The sequence below is a fragment of the Heteronotia binoei genome, chromosome 21 (genome assembly GCF_032191835.1).
Source record: "Heteronotia binoei isolate CCM8104 ecotype False Entrance Well chromosome 21, APGP_CSIRO_Hbin_v1, whole genome shotgun sequence".
Taxonomy (NCBI): Eukaryota; Metazoa; Chordata; class Lepidosauria; order Squamata; family Gekkonidae; genus Heteronotia; species Heteronotia binoei.
In genome coordinates this window covers 94644786-94657912 of record NC_083243.1, presented here as the reverse complement: position 1 = coordinate 94657912, position 13127 = coordinate 94644786, and the positions used below count along the sequence as shown (strand labels likewise).

Here is a 13127-nt window from a genome sequence, read left to right as displayed (position 1 = left end):
GAAAGCCAATACCTGGCTTTGTTTTTTTGCATTAAAAGGACAGAACAATTTTATCTGACAGAAAGCCACATTTTCAACCAATTGGCCAAAAGTGTTTGCCCAGTATTTTCTTCCCCAAATCTCATATCTGTTTATGTTATCCCTGCAATCATTTAGGGTGCTTCTACATGTAGGTTTTGAAAGAGATGGCACATTTTTGAGGCAAAAAAGGGGCATTTTGACGCAATTATAGATCCTTCAATACACCTGAACAGAAGAGCTCTTAGTGATTTGATCTACTGTGTGCCCCTGGTAATCCACTGCGCTGTCAAGGTTCAGTGCAGGCAATGTAGCTCAATATCAAAGTGAGGAAGGAATTTTTTTCCTTGCCTTTGTCAGAATCTTGCATTCTGGGTTCTAAGTATAAACATATCATTTTCTCCATGTGCATCCAAACCTGGAGTGCTAGGATGAAAGTAAAAGGAATCAGCCAAACATAGCAATCTGTCCAAGCTGTGGCCACATGCTAGACTGGGTTGGTTGCATACATGAAAACAGAGAGTGTAAGAACTTAGTGGAGACCATCGTGGTTGGGCAGGTTCATAAGGGATTATGCAGTCCTTCAGGCATATTGATTCCCTTACCATCTAGGGATTTGAAACCCAAGATCAGCATTGTGAATTGTGCCTGAAAACAAATTAGAAGCCAGTGTAAGAGAGTAGAATGATATGGTCCCTATGACCCACTCCATTCAGCATCATGGCTGCAGCTTTGTGTACCAATTGAAGTTTCTGAACACTTCTCAAGGGTAGCCCCATGTAGAACACTCTGCAGTAATCTAATCTAGATGATGGAGGAAAGTGGGGCAGAGTGCTAGGGTGTGTTAAAGTTCCTTCGGTGCCAGGAAGAACTAAAGATGGGAAATAGTGAGGGGTTAATGAGCCTGGCCATGGATACAGCAAGAAGCACCTCAAATATAATTATTCCATTGTTTTCAGGCTGTTCTGATGTTGATGTTGATGTAAGCTTTTATTGGGTGTTAAGCAACAAATTACTATTAATTGTGCAATTTTTTTTCCAGTTGCTTGTAAAATTCATTGGGAAATTCTATTTACAGAACCTAAATTATAGTAAGTTCTAACAGTTATGTCAGCAGGTTTGACTCTGTATTTTTCTGTTTACTTTATTGTAAATCTTTTGATTTGTACTGGTCATAGACTGAATAAAGTTGAATCTGAAATCTTCTGACCTTGTGTAGCATGGGAGTTTGGATGGGTCCAAATTTCCTTCTTTCAGCAGTCCTATAGTTGGAGAAACCAGGTCTGTTAAATGTGGCTCTGATTCACTCACATCAATGTTTAGCTACAGAGCTGGGTCAAACAACCAGGTGAAGTTTAGGTGCTAACATTTGTGGCTGTTTCACGCCCTAGGCTTCAGCTTCTTGCTTGCTCCCAAGCTCTTCAGGCAGGTAAACCATCCATCTCCAATGATTGCAGCAGTTCAGAGCGCTGCTATTTGAGCAAGCGGTGTGGGGGAGAAAATGCCAGAAGGATGAACTGGAATAACCTCTTCTTCTTTCTTGTTCCCTCAATTGGAGGACCAAGTGCATCCTGCAGGGAGGGGAGAGAGCACAGCGCATTCTGGGATCTGCTTGTATCTCAGAGCATTTCCAGCCTTCTCTCTTTTTCTCCTTGTCTTGCTGAAAACTGTTAAGGCCACCAGTCAGTGGGTGGCAAACGAGGGGACTGCAAGCAAGAGAGAGACAGCCATTGTCACGGTAGGAAAGAGAATTATACACTCAAAACAGCCAGGTCAGGTAAGGATAATAGGATTTGGGGGTTCTGGATCATCAGTGTGGAAGTAGTTCAGTTTCTCTGGTTGAATGGTACAGGATAAGAACAGTTATGCTGTGCAGCTGAGAAGATCTCTTTTCTGACTGCAAGTTGCCTTTTATGTCTTATGAGTCTCCTGTGACTAGTGCAGTAGGGAGCAAGCAGGATTTTGTGTTCTGAAAAACACCTACAAAAAGTCGTTAGGACCAATGATCCTTACTTAATATATTGATTTCTAGTCCACTTTATCCTGCAAGTTGAGGGTGGCAGTTATTGTGTAGCAATATTGCTCTCTGAAGCAATTTCTTCATCCTGCTTGCACAGGGGACTATCATTACTTTTTTTTTTTTATTCCTTCCCAACCTGAATAAGAGTCAAACTTCCACTTCGTTGTTAGGTGTTTGTGCTCAGGCACTATAATGTGTAACTAGAGGTATGTGGTGAATGTTCTTGCAAAAGGCAGATAATTCACACATGCTTTACAATAGAGTCCCAATATGACCAGTTTCCTTTGGGCAAAACTTAACTCCCACAATCTGTTAGGATTTTGGTGTCAGACATACATTAAGAAAGTTTAATGGCAAAACATCTTCAGCAACACATATACTAAAACTGATTGTTTAAGTGACTAGTCCTATTCAGCACTTAGGAAAACTGTATGCCAGTTATTCCCAAAAATGGAATTTCTGAAATCTAAATCTGGAATAACTCTGCATAAGATTGTGCTATAAAAATGTTAGGAAATGAACAAAAATGTTATTTTCTTAATCACATCCAGTTCTTCCTAACCTCCCTTTCCGCCTTTAAATAACCTCTTTGTAACCTTGAAGTTTCCTCTCTTTAAATAGCTTTTAAGTTTTACTGCCTCCCCAGTTACTTTTCTTTAATAACTTCAATAGTAGGATAATCCAGGCTAGCCCAATCTTGTCAGGTCTTAGAAGTGAAGCAGGGTTGATCCTGGCTAGTATTTGGATGGGAGATCACCAAGGAATACCAGGGCCATGATGCAGAGGCAGGCAATGGCAGGCCATCAATGAACATTGCTTGCCCTAAATACCCCACAGGGTCTCCATAAGTCAGCTTTGACTTGATGACTTACCACTACCAAAAGATTCAGTCTGCTTCCACACAGATAGTGGTGGAAGCAGACCACTCTTGCCTGGCTCTCAAACACCAGCCGAGTTTTTTGGAGCATCCACACCATGTTGTCTTCTTCCCATTCCTTTCTACACTTTACCCTCATTTGCTCTGATCCTCCTGGAGCTTGCTTTGGGTTTTGTAAACATCAGGATCAAATTGGGTTAGCCCACATGTGCAGAAAGATGGATATTTCCAAATTTCCCCACATCTGGCACTGTTTTGAATCTCTATTCACTTAATCTCACTGTTCCCTCCCCCCCCTGTTAATGGCAGACTTTTTGTTGGCTTTTTAGCAAACTGGTAGTACATATATCACTGTAACATAGTGATATACCTAGTACATTTTTTAAAAAACCCCTGTCCGAGTGCATTACAGCAAGAGGGAATGGGCTGAGAAAATCCAAGAACTGTCCAGTGTGGATGCCATGCTGCGAATGCCTCTGAGTGCACAATTAGCAAGTAGTCCACAATCTCTGCGTAAAGCAGTCTTTGTTAGCTCCTAGATGAATTTCAGGCACAGAGTCTGTTTTTTAAGCTTTACACTACTAAAAACTTTTTCATTTTGCATCACTTCAGCCATACATCCAGAGGAGTTAGCCGTGTTTGTTGCTGACGAAGAGAGCTGTGTTTCTCAAAAGCTTATGCTACAATAAAATTTATTTGTCTTAAAGGTGCTACTGGACTCTACTATTTTTCAGCCATACATTTTATCTTTGAAGTGTCACATCATGTTTCCCAGGTTTTTGATAGGATGTAGCCACCATGCAGAGGGTGCTTTAAATGACTGCCAGTAGCAGCTGTCTGTTTGCAGTAGTATAGAATCACTTGCTGCTGTGGAAGACAGTTAAGAGCAGCCTCTGTGTGCCTGGTACACCAGTCTTAAAAATGTCATTTCGCCTCATTAAAAAAAAGAAAGAAAAAGGCAAATGTGAGCCATAACATGAGAACCACCATTAAAAAAAAGATCAGTGGATGAATTTGAGTTTGAAATACAATGCAGATTCTCAAAGCTGAGTTGTAAAGTATAAGAGTTGTAAAGTATTGTCCTCCCCCACAAATACTATGTCTTAATCTGTAACTTGTGCCTGCCTGGCTGTGTATATATTGTTATGTTTTTTAATTGAATATTATTAAGTTGTTGCTGTATTTTAACTGTTTTATTGTGACTGTAATCCACCCTGAGCCCATATGGGAAAGGGCAGAATATAAATCTACCAAATAATAAATAAGAGCTGTAAAATGGAAAGTTTTTGATAATTAATCCCTTTTTAAAAGTTTATCCATGAGACATGTCAGGATTTTAACAGAAGATGAAACTTGATAATAAGTAAAAGCAAGTAGGCAACAGCCAATAGAGGAGGAAGCAATCTCACTCAGTTTCCCCCTCCTTGCTGCTGCCCTGCCCCATATTTGTTCAAAGGGGCCTCTGGAACATGGTAGCTGAGGAAAGATGAAGATGAATAAAGATCTGTGCTGCCGATTCCTTCTGCGGGCTTTTTTTGGTGGTCCAATCCAGTCTATATTTTGTTCCATACAGTGGCTGTCCATAATTTATTGTGTTGTTATCTGTCCTAGCTCTATCAAACCCAAAGTTTTAGAGGCAGCTTTCATGATTCTGTGTGACTGTTTGGAATCCCTGCCTTGCAATACATTAGGGGTAATGGGGAAGCTGTTCCAAGGGGATTGAATAAAAAAGTAGAAGAGGTGTGATGTATGCTACTAAGCACTCTATTATGTCTGCTTCTGCTTTGCATAAGGTGACTCTCAATGTACTCCAGTTTCTTTGGACCCTTCCTCTTTCAGTCCCCCCCTCTCCTCTGCTTTGCAAAGCACACTTTTCCGCTCAATGATGTGTTCAGAGAAGTGGGCAGGGGTAATTGCAAGGGAAAGTAATGTTCTTTTGCCATTCCATGTAAGCATTTTAGGCAACTTTGTGATCAGAAGTACACAAAAAGGTGTTTAACACATAAAGATCTCTATCTCCTAATTTTCCCCCAGCAGCTTTTGACTCCAGATTTGTTTCATAAAGGGGAAAAAAGTACATAGCTATTTGTAAATAGTCATGTGGCAATGATGGGGGTGGGTTAGGCCTGTCCCAAAGAGCCTGAGAAAAGGGGTACTGGAAAGAGCAAGAGGAACAATTGCGAGAGAGCGCTGAGAGAACATTTAACTTCCCTGTGACAAATCCTTAGGGGAAGTGAGGAAGCCTTTTAGGAAGTTTATGAAAATTTTGCAGGGTGGCATAAAAAATTGGAGGAATTGACCAGAGCAAAAGGTCACTGTGGCACCAGCCTGTCGTGTGTCAAGAAAATGTGTGTGTCTATGTGGGCTATCATGCAGCCTTGTCCTTTCATTGTCACATCTCTTTGATAACATGGTTATCAGAACAGAGCAGTTGTGACTAAAGATTGCAAGTAAGCCTTTGCAAAATGGAAGTAGAATGTTGAAAAATATACTTGCTCCCATTTGGAAACCTTACAGTGCAACCCTCCTAAGACTATTGAAGTAACTCTGTTTAGGACTGCAGTGTAAACCCCACCTATCCCACCAAAAAAAAAACCAAGGAAGAAAGGAGTCTGATGTATAAGATTGGGGAATGTTTTTGAAAGAGTGATCTAGATTTTTTGTGCCTCTCAGAGACCTCTCAATTAAGGTTGCCCAGTCCAACTCAGAAAATACTTGGGGATTTTGGGGGGTGGAGTCAGGAGACTTTCCCATTTCCTAAAATAAATAAATAAAAATACAATAGTGCAATTCCCCTGAATACAGCCTTGATCCAGAGGGGAATGAATGGGTATAAATTATAATATTTTGTGATACATATAGTAACAAAATTTATACTATTTTATAATTAATAAATAAAATAATTGAACCTGGCAGTTCGAAACAGCACTCTTTCTTTGCTCCCCCAGGAACTAATTACAGGGGTCAATTTTGGTTGTTAAAACTGTAGGAATGGAAGGATAAATGCTAATCAACATTGAACACTTGAAACTGCCTTATTGGCTGACCAGAGCCAGTATTATAGAAGTTATAGAAACAAGTTATACATCATACAGTGTACATTTGGTTGTTTTTTATACACAAGCTGAATAATTCTCACATTACATTCATTCTAGGAACAACTTAATGTGTGATGGAAATCCCACATTTATCTAGGTACTGATCCTTTGTTTCTAGGGTTGTCAGGGGACTTTGGGGATGCAGCCAGGAGTATCGTTGTGAGAAGCATGACAGAACTCTAAAAAGAGTTCTGGCGATCACATTTAAAGGGACCATACACCTTTTAAATGCCTTCCCTCTATTTGGAAATAATGGAGGATGGGGCACCTTCTTTTGGGGCTCATAGAATTGGATCTCCTGGTCCAATCTTTCTGAAACTTGGGAGGTGTTTTGAGGAGAGGCTCCAGATGCTATGCTGAAAGTTTGGTGCCTCTACCTCAAAAGCAACCCCTCAGAGCTTCAGATATCCATGGATTGATTATCCATTATACCCTAGGGGAACCATAGGAATAATGGAGTGCCCAGCAGACATCCTCTTTCCCACTTTATGATAACCCTGAAGCAGAGGAAGGGCCTCCAAACCAGGGGATCCCCTGCCCACAACTGGGGATTGGCAACCCTATTTGTTTTATTTGTAAAGTGAACTCTTGTTGGCACTTTCATACAAACAGCTGTATGTACATACATGCAGGTTGTATACACATTTGCTGCAACTTGTGAACAGGGCTATTGCCTTGTCTGAATAATAATGGCTTTCCATGGTTTCAGATGCAGTCTTTCACATTACCTACTGCCTGATCCCCTTCTTTTTACATTGGAGTATATGGGGACTGAATCTGGGAATGGTCTGTACACTTTGAATGTGACAATAGGTGTTTTTTTTAGTGTTGACAATTTAGAATAAGAATAATTCAACTAAATATGTTGTTATATACCCAGGTTTTAAATCTTCTAATTACCTTGCTAAGCTTGCAGATTGTGGAGATTAATATGTATAACTGAAAAATGTAAAAAACTTGCAAAATTCTGGACTTGTGAAATCAATGTGAGATGTGGTTACATATATCAAGAATAAAATAACACCACAGGTTTGCCACTATACTAGTCTGATAGAATAAGAAAAGATCACTTGTTCTTAATTAAACTATTCAGCTAATTTACTGAGTGTCTATAAAACATGAATGGATGTAGAAAGATAAATAATAATGCCTAATTTAAAACAAATATTTACCTGAATGTCTGAAACAAAGGAAATGAAGTCCACTCCCAATTATGCTATTTAGATACTGCTGGGGGTGGGGGGATGAATGAACAGAACCAGGGGTCATTTTTTAGAAAAGGAGGTGCTGGAGTTCATTAACACAACCAGTTTGCATATGCCAGAGCCATACATCCCTGACATCACCAGAAGGTGTACTAAATTATATCAGCTCAGCATCTACCTTAAAATGTTTCTTGAATTATAATTGTCATAATAAAACCTTACTCCCATCATACTTCTAAAATTACATTCCCCTATGTGGCCGCAGTGGCATGATGAATGCTTCCATCTGCCTACTTTATATGTTTTGGTTATCTTCCCATTTTTTTGTGGGGGAAAATATTAGAAAGTTAGCAGCAAAATTCTCACAGGGGGTTTGAACAATGGAACCCAGAAGCAAATATTGGAGGGAGGGTAAGAAGAAAGAGCACAATAACATTTTAGAGGTTCCAGAGCTCCTGCCCAAAATGAGGCCTGAACAGAACTCTCCCTTTGCCTCAGCAGAAATAATCCCACCCTCCCAAGCATACTGTAGTTCTTGCTTGAAACATTCTGGCTATGCTTTTGACATGGTTTCTAACCAAAGATTCTGAGTAAGCTTAGAAATCATGGGGTGAGAGGATGGGTCTTCATGGATTAAAATTGAGTGAATTGGCTTGAAGCAGAGAGTAGGAATAAATGAACAGTTACTTCCCTCCATTGAGAGAAATGTTCATTTATTCTTACTCTCTCCTTCAAGCCATTTCCCTACAGTGGTGTTCCACAGTGGTCCATATTGAGACAAGTACTACTTAATTTATTCATAAATGATTTGGAATTGGGCATGAGTGTTGTAGTTGCTGGTTTTGCAGATGATCCCATATCATTCAGATGGTGATAACCAAAGCAGATTGTAAAGCTCTATAGAAGGATCTCTCTAACTTGGGTGAGTGGGCAACCATATGGCAAATGTTCAGTATGGTAAGTGTAAGAAGAAGACGACCTTGGATTTATATCTTGCCCTTCACCCTGAATCTCACAATCTTCTTTATCTTCCTCCCCCACAACAGACACCCTGTGAGGTGGGTGGGGCTGAGAGAGCTTTCACAGCAGCTGCCCTTTCAAGGACAACCTCTGCAGAGCTATGGCTGACCCAAGGCCATTCTAGCAGCTGCAAGTGGAGGAGTGCTGGGGAATCAAACCCAGTTCTTCCAGATAAGAGTCCGCGCACTTAACCACTACACCAAACTGGCTCTCAGTTGGAATAAAATAATTTAAATTTTAATCTGCTGATGAGGTTCGACTTCCTGAGCCTGGTAGAAAGAGATTTTGAGATAGTAGTGGAAAGCTCATTGATAATACTCATGGATGGCCGGCCCGACTGTGTCCTAGAAAACCTGGACAGGGCATTACAAGCCGTGACTAGATGGCTCAGGCTGAGTAGGCTGAAACTAAATCCAGCAAAGACAGAGGTCCTTTGCTTGGGTCGCCGTGGTCGGGGGGGGGGGATTCCCCTTCCAGCCCTTGACGGTGTGCCACTGACAATGGCGCACAGGGTCAAGAGCTTGGGGGTACTGCTTGAGCCTGCCTTAACTATGGAGGCCCAGGTAGCAGCCACTGCTAAGTCCGCATTTTTTCATCTTAGGCAGGCGAGGCAGTTGGCTCCCTTCCTGGAGCAGGGCGATCTAGCAACTGCAATGGTCACCTCAAGGTTGGATTACTGTAATGCCCTCTACATGGGGCTGCCCCTGTGCCGAACCCGGAAGTTGCAGCTAGTGTAGAACGCCGCCGCTCGGCTGTTATTAGGGCTCCCTAGACGGGAGCACATTCAGCCGGGCCTTCGGGGACTGCACTGGCTGCCAATAATATACCGAGTCCGGTACAAGGTGCTGGTTATTACCTTTAAAGCCCTATATGGTCTAGGACCTGCCTACCTTAGGGACCGTCTCTTCCCATATGTTCCCCAGAGAGTACTGCTATCTGGCTCCCAAAATCTGCTCGTAATCCCCGGGCCAAAGGAGGCCCGGTTGAAGTCAACCAGGGACAGGGCCTTCTCAATAACAGCCCCTTGCTGGTGGAACCAGTTACCGGAAGAGGTCAGGGCCCTGCGGGATATTGGGCAATTCCGCAGGGCCTGTAAGACAGTCCTCTTCCGGTTGGCCTATAACTGACCGGCACCAAAACTACCAAAATACTGAAGGAAGTTTATAGATAGCACACTATTGGATTGATGTACTGATTTTAATGTTTTTTAATGTCGTAATTATGTAAATTGTTATTGTATTTAAAATTCGAATTTTATTGTTAGAACCTCTGTGTTGTAAGCCGCCCTGAGCCCGCTTCGGTGGGGTAGGGCGGGATATAAATAAAATAAAATAAAAATAAAATAAATAAAAAGGCATTGCAGAACTGGAAAAAGTACAAAGAAGGGCAACCCAGATGACTGGTGGATTAGCCTACCTCCCTAAGGAAAAGCTGGAGAGTCTGGGACTTTTCAGATGAGGATCTATGAATCTAAAGTGCCAAAGGAGGGTGGGGGCATGATGAACACTTCCATCTGGTGCTTCCATCTAGCTGTCAGCGTAGGGTTCATGGACCTACGTCTCGTAGGTCCAATTTTGTGAAGATGGACCCCTCCAACACCGCGCTCAGCAGGTCCCTAATCAGGGGGATGGGGTAGGCGTTTGACATGGAAATCCCATTAATCCCGCGAAAATCTGTGCAAAGCCTAAGACTGCCGTCCTTTTTCTTACGGAACAGCACCGGAGCGGCGTGCGGGGCGGTTGCTGGCCGGATGAAACCCCGCTTAAGATTTTTGTCTAGGAATTTCCTTAGTTCCTCTTTTTCTGCCCACCCCATTGAATACAGTTTCGCTTTGGGTAAGGGCTGGTCGGGCAGGAGCTCTATGGCACAGTCGGTCACCCGGTGGGGCGGCAGCTCATCTGCCTCGCTCTCACTGAACGCCCCCTTCAAGTCCCGATACTCCCTAGGGATGGTTTTCACTTCCTCTATGGTCATGCAGAGTTTCTCGTTTTGGGGCGGGGGTCTGGGGCCCCAGACCCCTTTCCAGAGGTGTGAGACACATCACCGATCTGTAAAGTCTATGGTGTGCTCACCCCACTGGATGTCCGGTTGGTGCCGGGCCAGCCAGCCCACCCCCAGCACGATGTCAAAGGAGCAGGAGGGGGCGATCACGAATATTTCCATGTCCCAGTGGTCCTCCACTCCCATGAGTATCTCTTGAGACTGCTCCGTGCACGGCTCCCCTCTCATTCTGGTCCCATCCATCTGCTCGAATTCGAGCGGCCGGGGCAGTTTCTCCCGGCCTATCCCCAAGAGGTCCACGAGTCGCGGGTGATTAACTCCCACGTGCACCCTGAGTCTATTAGGCCCCGGGCGTGGATGAACCTCTTTTCTTTAACGTTTAACAAAGCCAATGGAATATACATCAGTTCCCCCGATATTCTCACCCTCAGTGGTGCCGCCTTCTCAGGGACCTGCCGCTGGGCACCATCTAGCGCAGGTCGGTCTCGTTTCCCGCCGGCTCCGGTTCCCACGCTTCCTCTCCGAGCTCCTCCAGCATTATAGCATCCTCGTCAAGCACCGCCGACAGTGCGGTGCTGCTACGGCCCGACTCCTTCGGTTTCCCTGCCTTGGTGGGTGGCCCCTTCGCGGTAGGGGTGGCGGCCCGTGGCTTCTCCGGGCACTGGGAAGCCAGGTGATTGGGATCCCCGCACTGGTAACACTTGTGGGTTCCGGAAGGGGTTTTCGGTATTGCCCCTCCCGTCTTCTTCGCTTCAGGCTTGGCAGCTCCTCGGCTCTCTCGGCTAGTTTTCCCATGCAGCCCCTGGCGTTGGATCACCACCTCTTTCAGGTTGGTCTCGATCTCCCCCGCCAGTTGGATCCACTCTACTAAGGTGTCGGGGCGGACTTGCTGCAGGGCTCGGTCGAGTATCCCTGGGTTCAACCCCCTTCGGTACGCCCGGATTTTCATCGCCTCGCTCCAGCCTTTGATCTTCCGACTATGGTTTCAGAACTCCAGGGAGTACTCCCGGATGGACTTACTTCCCTGGCGGAGTTCCTCTATGGCGGCGATCGCCAGCGTCTCCCTTAGGGGGTCTTCGAACTGGGACAGTAACGCTTGCAGGAAGCCGGCCACCGTGGTCACTTCGGGGCCCCGGGTCTCGAACAGGGTCACGTACCACATCTGGGCTTCGCCTTCCAGTTGGGAGCCCAGGTACGCCACTCGGCTGTGCTTGTCAGGGAAGGAGGTCCCCCAGTAGCGCATATAACTGTTGGCTTGGATCACGAAATACTCCACCTTGTCAGCGCTCCCGTCGAAGGTGGCATGAAGCTCCCGAGTCTTCACTTTCGCCCCTTGGTTAGGGGGCCCCAGCGGCCCCGCTGGGCCTGCGGGTGACGTCGGCTGGCTCGGGACCGGCTGGACCGGGTTCGTTGCTAGCGGCCCAGGAAGTGACTCGAGGTTGGCCATTACCCGGTCCATCTGCGTCGCTACTTCGAGCAGGGTTAGGTTCAGGTTGCGGTGCATCTCCTGCCGAAGGTCGCACCCCAGCATCTCCATCTCCTTCCGGATCTCCTCCAAAGGATCAGGCTTCGGGGAGGATGCTCGTGAGTCGCCCTCGTCTTCGCCCTGAGAGTCGTCTCCCTGGCCACCGCCCCCGCCGGTTCCGGTGGCCCCGGTCTCTCCCTCGTCTGGCTCCGGCTCACCGGGGTTCCCGGCCTTCTCCAGATCTTCGGGTTCCCCTGGGTTGCGGAGGATGTTCGCGTGTCTCTGCGCCGCCTCACCCATCAGCTTGGTGGAGGCTCGCGGTTTGCATGGCGCCTTCGAGGTGAGAAAGAGCACCTGGCTGCTCACGTTGCGGGGCCGTCGCTTCTCGGTAATGTACCACGCGGGTGACCCCGGTAGTCCGGGTATGCAGGGCTCTCGGTCGTCCGGTGCTTCTGCCATCCGCCAGAAGTAACCCCCGCCGATGAGACCCGTTTAATAGGATCACTTTCAAAATGTCAGCGTAGGGTTCATGGACGTTCCAACAATGAAGAGTCTCTTTTCATTTGAAAATAAGTATCCTTTATTGGTTACATCCATGTTACTGCTACGAGAAGTCTTTGAAAGTGATAACATGCAAAGGAAAGCATTGGCATTTATGGACGAGGATCAAAGCCTGGGGATTTAAATCATTCTCACAATACAGTTACTTTCTACTTCTAAAGGGTGCGAGGTTCACACCCCGTTATCTCAGTTAGCTAGCCATCACTGTCCCTCCTTCCTGCTGCTGGCCTTGTAGTGGCTGGGAGCGAGCCGCATAGCTTCTGCACTTCAAAACACCTTTTACAACCCTTGGCGCCGAGCTCCCCCCTCCCCTGCTTTTCCTCCCTAGCACAACTAAAATACTGCCACAGGTCAACTGGGTTAGTGGTTAGCAAAACAGTATAGGCAATCTGGCTAGTATCAATCTGATTAGGATCAATATGAACACAAGCTGACACTAGCACCAGAGGGTGGTGGAAAGTCAGGAGCCAGTCAAGCAGGTACAAGGAGAAAGCTCTACAAATGCAGCATCACAGTATTTCTACTAGCCACCAACTTCATGGGAGTGTATAAAGCAAGGTGTCCAATGGAAGAGTTCTTGGTCCAAGGCCTATTATGCACTGGTGTTTCCCCTCACTTTCACTGTACATGTCTGTTGCATTTCCTTTGTGCTTTTGCATTCCCATCACTTTCACTATTTTATTTATTTATTTATTTATTTATTTATTTATTTATTTATTTATTTATTTATTTATTCGTGATTTATATCCCGCCCTTCCCACAAGTGGCTCAGGGCGGCTTCCAAAAATTGGTCGAACATAAAAATTAAACAATTTAAGTATATAAACAATTAAATATTTTAAACAGTTAAAACCTTAAAAAC

The 13127-nt window shown here is 45.0% G+C and overlaps 1 protein-coding gene across 1 annotated transcript in view; it reads left to right on the top strand.

Moving 5' to 3' along the window:
• NR1H3 (nuclear receptor subfamily 1 group H member 3) overlaps window positions 1–13127 on the top strand; it is a 92838-nt gene that overhangs the window by 19860 nt on the left and 59851 nt on the right. The window lies entirely within an intron of this gene.